Source organism: Plutella xylostella, chromosome 20 (assembly GCF_932276165.1).
Source record: "Plutella xylostella chromosome 20, ilPluXylo3.1, whole genome shotgun sequence".
Lineage (NCBI taxonomy): Eukaryota > Metazoa > Arthropoda > Insecta > Lepidoptera > Plutellidae > Plutella > Plutella xylostella.
Window position 1 is genome coordinate 8,238,350 of NC_064000.1, and position 7,967 is coordinate 8,246,316.

The window sequence follows — 7,967 nt, forward strand, 5'->3', positions numbered from 1 at the left end:
AAAGTAATATTCTTATTGTGCAATGCTCATGCTCTAATAGAGTGAGTCACAGGCAATGAAAAAGTTACACTCCCAAAATTCCGACACCAAACTATTCCAATTTCTTCAAACATTTTATTTAAAATTTGGACACAATATTACCGTTTTTAGTTGGTAATATCGTAATGCTCTGTTAAATGTACTTCAATGTTGCAGAAGGCGTCATTAAGTTAGCTTTTTCCGTTTAGGAGTAATTTGGTGCTTTTCTCAGTGGAACCTTTTCATTGCCCGTGAGTATAGGTACATACATAGCATTGAACATAGCACTGAAAAAGAAGTCCATTTATAATGTCCAAAACTCGAAACCTCTCTAACAATTTAAGTGACCCAGTTTTGCTAAATTTAGGCCCAAGCGATGATTAATATTTAACCCCAGGGCGAAAATTTACTGTGTAGATGTGAGCTTCGGTATACTTACTCAAAATTTAATTTTGCGTCACTGTCGCTACTGAGGATTATGGACCGGTGAAATTCAGAGGTTACTCTACTGTAGAGTTTGACAAGTAAGCGTACTTTGACTTTGACTACACCAAATGTCTTGTTGGACCAAGCTCCCATAGCAGGGATCTATCCCTTAGTGGCATTCGGAATTTATGCACATAGATCAAGGTATACCGTCACTCGATAAGATATGCCCGTATTAGGAGATAGAAGAGAGGATACATAAAAAACTCTGATTCTCAATAGACGGCTGAATGGTGTAGTGGTTAGTGACCCTGGCTGCTAAGCAGAAGGTCCCGGGTTCGATTCTCAGTTGTGGCAGATTTTTGTTTAATGACTGATATTTGTACTCGGATCTTGGGTGTTGATGTTGATATTTATAATTTTATTTTTAGTAAGTATCTACCTATGTATTTGTATAGATAATATATCAGCTGTCCGACACTCATAACACAGGTTCTACCTAGGTTGGGGTCAGATGGCCGTGTGTGAGATGTCCCCACATATTTATTTAGTTAATATGTAATAATGTAATTTTTCATTGTAAAATATTATGGAGTTTGATTCAAAAACCGATTATTATTATTGGTCAAAATGGCTACGATGCCACCGCCGGCGTAGCAAGTAGCTACAACGAGTGCTACGAGCTTCGAGCTACGAGTGTTCGTAGCAACTCAACTGTAACTTTACTAGGAAGGAAGACCTGTTTCTATCATGATTTTAGATCAGTTGGTCTTATTAAGAAGAATGTGACTGATAATTTCACACTGTATAAAATTTTGGTGTACATTTTTATCATCATCATCAGCCAATAATTATCCACTGCTGGACATAGGCATCTCTCAAGGAGCGCCACAACACTCGGTCCTCGGCCTTCCTCATCCAAACACTACTTTACACTACCCGCCACCCGCCTAAGGTCGTCAGTCCAGCGGGCAGGAGGGCGTCCCACGCTGCGTTTGCCTGTTCGTGGTCCCCACTCGAGAACTCGTCTACCCCAACGGTGTACATTTTGCTAAAGAAATATAAAACATGAGTGTAAAAACTTTCCTAATACTTACAAGCCTTATTTGTGTGGTTTGTGTAAAACACAGCACGAGATAAAATGCCGCTGTGAAATAGATGTTTTTAAACTTTTTCAGCTGGAAAAATATAAATTGCTTTCGTTTAGTGTTTTTATTTCAGTCAGTGTTCCGCGCAGTTGGGCTCCTGAACAAATTGCTACGGATACAAAAAGCTATGTAACATCTGAAGAATTTACACAGTAACATAATAATAATTATAAGCCATAAGTTTACAAAGCAACTAAAGAAAAAAGTGATTTTTTTCTTACTGAAATGTTGAAAGAAAGTATGGGCATGGACATAGGATATTCTGACGTAGAATTCTAGAAGTAGGAGAGATTTGACTTTAATTGCAACCTCATAGGGCTTCGCTGTATTTTCTTCTTTTAAACCGACTTCGAAAAAAGGAGGTCCTCAATTCGACTGTATGTGTATTTTTGTTTATATCAGGATAATCATTATTAGGTATTTTAGTCTACAAATTGTTGGTTTTTGACCCTGACATACATGAATTACACAATTTTTCAGAACCAATGATATGGGGGACGTTTTCATGACGTTTAGAGTTTGGCAGTTTTAGAGATGTCCGAGAGTAAAATCCTATCGACTTGTACCTATCGATATTTGTACGGGTCAATTTGTATGTGTCAGATTCAACACCGACATTGATGATCAGTTCATCTTGCAAACAATCTATCATAGCCAAATAGTAACAGTCCTGTAATATAATTCTTTCAAATTAATTACAAACTCACGACATTTCGACAAAAACAGCCTTTCTCGGCATTTTGAGTAAGTAAGAAATACTGTATACCTACTTACTAAAATACAATGTAAAAAATTCTAATATTTTATCGATTTCAGAATGTCGACTTTGATGTGTCCCATCTCTAGTACGTTCCATTTTACCAAAGTGTGTACTCAAGAAATATATATTATGCGTGGTCGTTGTCAATAAAATTACAGGTTTAACAATATTATTCATGCGTAAAACGGAATTTTTTAAAGTGTCACCCATGTCTTAAACCCTGAAAAAGCTAGCGCAGCCGCTTATAAAACGAATAATTTACTCCAGTCTAGTTTAAAATTAAAATGAAATTCAACAAACAAATGCATCCAGCAGTCTTTAACCATAATAATCATAAGCTCATGCTCTAAGGTTGCCTGTAAGAGATCGCTCTCAGCGATATGGCCGCCTATTGTACATGAGTTCTAGTCTATAAGTATGTTTTTTGTATGTCTGATTTATGTGGTTTTCAATAAAGCAATATTCTATTCTATTCTATTCTATGATTTCGAGTAAAGTTATAGCCTTATGAGGCTAGTTTGAGACTCAAAGGGCCTTTGGTGTTGAATACAGAGATCAATTGATCACAGCCAAGGCGGCTATTGTCAGTGATAAGTGATAACTATTCGATGAAGTTACAATACGCAATCGGCTATTATTCTGAGGGTTACATTACTACTGTCCTCAAGATATTACACTCACGAGCAATGAAATATTTCCACTTATAAAAGTTGTTACTAACCTCACACCAAATGACCCCCAATGATTCTTATATAATATAGCTGTCCCCGCGCGCTTTGCTTCGCCTTAAAAAGTTTTCCCGTGGGAATTCCGGGATAAAAAGTAGCCTATGTTCTTTCCCAGGGTCTAGACCATATGTATACCAAATTTCATTCAAATCCGTTCAGTAGTTTTGGCGTGAAAGAGTAACAGACAGACAGACACAGTTACTTTCGCATTTATAATATTAGTTAGGATTACGTTTTTAGTTGGTAATACATATTCTGATACGCCGGTAAATGTAATTAGCTAGCTTTTTCCGTTTAGGAGTAAATTTGTGCTTTTTTTACTCGTTTTTTTTTTCATTTCTCTTGAGTGTATTATATTAATTTTGCACCATAGTCGGTTAGAGCATAACCAGGGAGTAGTGGTTGACTTTTGACACATCTGTCATGAATTTTATATGGAGATGACGTTCAATTTATTAAATCAATCCCTGTCGGTTAGATAACCGACTACTGAGAAATAGGCACTAAAGGTTACGGGCTGATGATGATGGGTTAGCGGTTAGAGGTTAGGAGGTGTTACAAAAATCAAATGCACGATTGCTAAGCCCGCCATAGTAAATAAAATACACTGTAAATAACCTAACCTACAAATGAGGTCTAGAAAACATAATTACAAGCCTTGAAACGAAAGAAGAAAATCTGATTTAAAAGAAGAACCAAAGTTTTTTAATAGCCTCGTTAGCCTGTATACAGGATGCGAGCTTTTCAAAGCTTGTGGAGCCTACACTTAGGCTTAGTTCGTAGTAACTTTATCCCGATTTTAATATAAAAAGTTGATTCTATAATATTTATCAAAGTAGACTAGCACCTACCTTAGGATCCTGAAAAATATTATTTATTAAAAGTTGTTATACCTAACTAATGCTAAAATCCCATTCTAATTAGTTTATTTATACCTATACCTTATCCAATGGCACTTACTGAAGTACTTTTAAAAAGGTCTCAGTACTTTAGTATTTGTAATTATTGAAACCAACCTTAATCCACTGTCTTACAATGTAATTTAGATCGTCAAATCTATACACAGGGTGTACCCTGAAACTCGTGCCCAAGCCAATCATACCGCATAATCTATGAGCAACAGATTTCAGCTAAAAGCATATAAATCTTTATTTAGCGCTGAAATTCTATCTTCATTCATCAAGATCGAGTTTCGGCTAGTAAACAAACTGGTTTGGGAGCCATTTGGGGTGATCGATAAATAAATTAAACACTCTGTGGGTAGGTATAGTCACTGGATGTCACCCTGGCTGCTATGCAGAAGGTCCCGAGTTGGATTCTCAGACGGGACCTATAATTTGTTTAAATACTAATCGTCTGTCATAGTAGTGGGCATTCGAAGATTTGTCGTAAAGGGATCGCCTCATTTTCTTCTGTCAACCAGTAGAACGCGAGACCTAGACCTTTAAATACGTGCTGAGACCCTTAGTATTGTCTGTAGAATCAACGTTTGTCGAAGTAGTGGTCACTCGAAGGTATCTCTTGTCGAAGCAATGACTTGTCGATCTATGTGTTTTCAAAGTTCGTATTGTCGAAATTTGTTGCAGTTGCAAAAAAAACATAAAATTATATAGACAACATCTAGGTTGAGTTCTTGGCGTCTCGGGTATGAATTAGGCTTTTCCCAAGGCAGTTAAAACTATATGGTAATACGTGCGTATAGTGCAAACTATACGGGCAAGCGAGGCACTGAAGCGGTGCAGTAACTGGTTTATAGTTTGGATACATTTTGCAAGTGAAGCGGGATACAGTTACTGGCAAGTTAAATGGGTTCGGGCTCATGTTGGTATGAAGCACTCGATAAACGATTAAATTTAACTACTTCAATGGTGCTTTTCGTTAAGCTTATTCAGAGGCCTTAGGGCGGCTTGAAAACATCTGACAGTCGGGTGGCCCACTTACCCGACAACTCTCAGCACAAGCTTGCTTGTGTTGGGGTCCACCAACCCGCACTTGGCCAACGTGGTGGACTAGGCCTAAACCCTTCCTTCATTGGAAGGAGACCCGTGCCCCAGCAGTAGAGACGTAATGGGTCGTGAATAGTCGTGATGAATGGTGCTTTAGCTCACCAGTGTGAAGTTGGCAGCCTAAAGTTAGCAGCCTAAGTGTAGGCGACCAAATTAAGTAGGTTACGATTTGTACCACACACATTATTCAAAATTAAGGCTAATTTCATATTACTAATAAATACAAATGTATAAAATAATGAAAATTTAAAACATCGAATGACAAAACCGCAAAATAAAAAGCAAAATAAATTTTAAAAAATCTATTCTCCATAAGTGGATGACGTTTCAACCACGAAGGAGTCGGAAAGCCACGACCAAACCTAGTTTAAATCGAAGGCTGGTTAAATACCAACACCTGAAAGAAGTTTCATGAACATTGAAAGAGGATTACAGGTGTCAGTAAGAAGAAGAATGCTGAAATCTGGGGGAAAAAATACATATTTCACAAAGTGTTTTAAAATTTTCAGCTGAAAATGCTGATAAGACCACAAGGTCTGCTGGTTTTTATGATCGGCACTAATGATTGCTGAAAACCATTTTCAGGATTTTCAGCTCACATGAGTACCTCTCCAGTTATAGGTAAATAGGTATTTAGCGGCCTAAGTCGAAATATCACTTTTATACCCTCAGATACCCTAGAAGCAGGTGGAAAGCCACGACCAGACCTAGTCTAAATCGAAGGTTGGTTAAGTACCAACAGCTGAAAGAAAATTCATCAACATTGAAAGAGGATTACAGGTGTCAGTAAGAGGAAGAATGCTGAATTCTGGGGAAAAAATACATATTTCACAAAGTTTTTTTAAAATTTTCAGCTGAAAATGTTGATAAGACCAATACGTTTGCTGGTTTATATGATCGGCACTGATGATTACTGAAAACCTATTTCAGGATTTTCAGCTCACATGAGTACGTCTTCAGTTATAGGTAAATAGGTATTTAGCGGCCTAAGTCTAAATATCACTTTTATACCCTCAGATACCCTAGAAGCAGGTGGAAAGCCACGACCAGACCTAGTCTAAATCGAAGGTTGGTTAAGTACCAACAGCTAAAAGAAAATTCATCAACATTGAAAGAGGATTACAGGTGACAGTAAGAGGATGAATGCTGAATTCTGGGGAAAAAAAACATATTTCACAAAGTTTTTTAAAATTTTCAGCTAAAAATGTTGATAAGACCAATACGTTTGCTGGTTTATATGATCGGCACTGATGATTACTGAAAACCTATTTCAGGATTTTCAGCTCACATGAGTACGTCTTCAGTTATAGGTAAATAGGTATTTAGCGGCCTAAGTCGAAATATTACACTCATACCCTCAGATACCCAAGAAGCAGGTGGAAAGCCACGACCAGACCTAGATTAAATCAAAGGTTGGTTAAGTACCAATAGCTGAAAGAAGTTTCATCAACATTGAAAGAGGATTACAGGTGCCTGTAAGAAGAAGAATGCTGAATTCTGGGGAAAAAATAGACATTTCCCAAAGTTTATTAAGATTTTAGGTGGAAATCCTCATGAATCCCCTAGATGCAGTTGGAAAGCCACGACCAGACCAAATTTAAATCAAAGGTTGGTTTAATAACCAACATCTGAAAAAAGTTTCATCAACATTGAAAGAGGATTACAGGTTCCTGTAAGAAGATGAATGCTGAATTCCGGGAAAAAAAATACACATTTCCTAAAGTTTATTGAGATTTTAGATGGAAAGCCTCATGGATCCTCTAGAAGTAGTTGGAAAGCCACGACCAGACCTAATTTAAATCAAAGGTTGGTTAAGTACCAACAGCTGAAAGAAGTTTCAACGACATTGAAAGAGGATTACAGGTGTCAGTAAGAAGAAGAATGCTGAAATCTGGGGAAAAAATACATATTTCACAAAGTGTTTTAAAATTTTCAGCTGAAAATGCTGATAAGACCACAAAGTCTGCTGGATTTTATGATCGGCACTGATGATTGCTGAAAACCATTTTCAGGATTTTCAGCTCACATGAGTACCTCTCCAGTTATAGGTAAATAGGTATTTAGCGGCCTAAGTCGAAATATCACTTTTATACCCTCAGATACCCTAGAAGCAGGTGGAAAGCCACGACCTGACCTAGTCTAAATTGAAGGTTGGTAAAGTACCAGCAGCTGAAAGAAAATTCATCAACATTGAAAGAGGATTACAGGTGTCAGTAAGAAGAAGAATGCTGAATTCTGGGGAAAAAATACATATTTAACAAAGTTTTTTAAAATTTTCAGCTAAAAATGTTGATAAGACCAATACGTTTGCTGGTTAATATGATCAACACTGATGATTACTGAAAACCATTTTCAGGATTTTCAGCTCACATGAGTACGTCTTCAGTTATAGGTAAATAGGTATTTAGCGGCCTAAGTCGAAATATTACACTCATACCCTCAGATACCCAAGAAGCAGGTGGAAAGCCACGACCAGACCTAGATTAAATCGAAGGTTGGTTAAGTACCAATAGCTGAAAGAAGTTTCATCAACATTAAAAGAGGATTACAGGTGCCTGTAAGAAGAAGAATGCTGAATTCTGGGGAAAAAATAAACATTTCCCAAAGTTTATTAAGATTTTAGGTGGAAATCCTCATGAATCCCCTAGAAGCAGTTGGAAAGCCACGACCAGACCAAATTTAAATCAAAGGTAGGTTAATAAACAACATCTGAAAAAAGTTTCATCAACATTGAAAGAGGATCACAGGTGTCAGTAAGAAGAAGAATGCTGAATTCTGGGGGAAAAATACATATTTCACAAAGTGTTTTAAAATTTTCAGCTGAAAATGCTGATAAGACCACAACGTCTGCTGGTTTTTATGATCGGCACTGATGATTGCT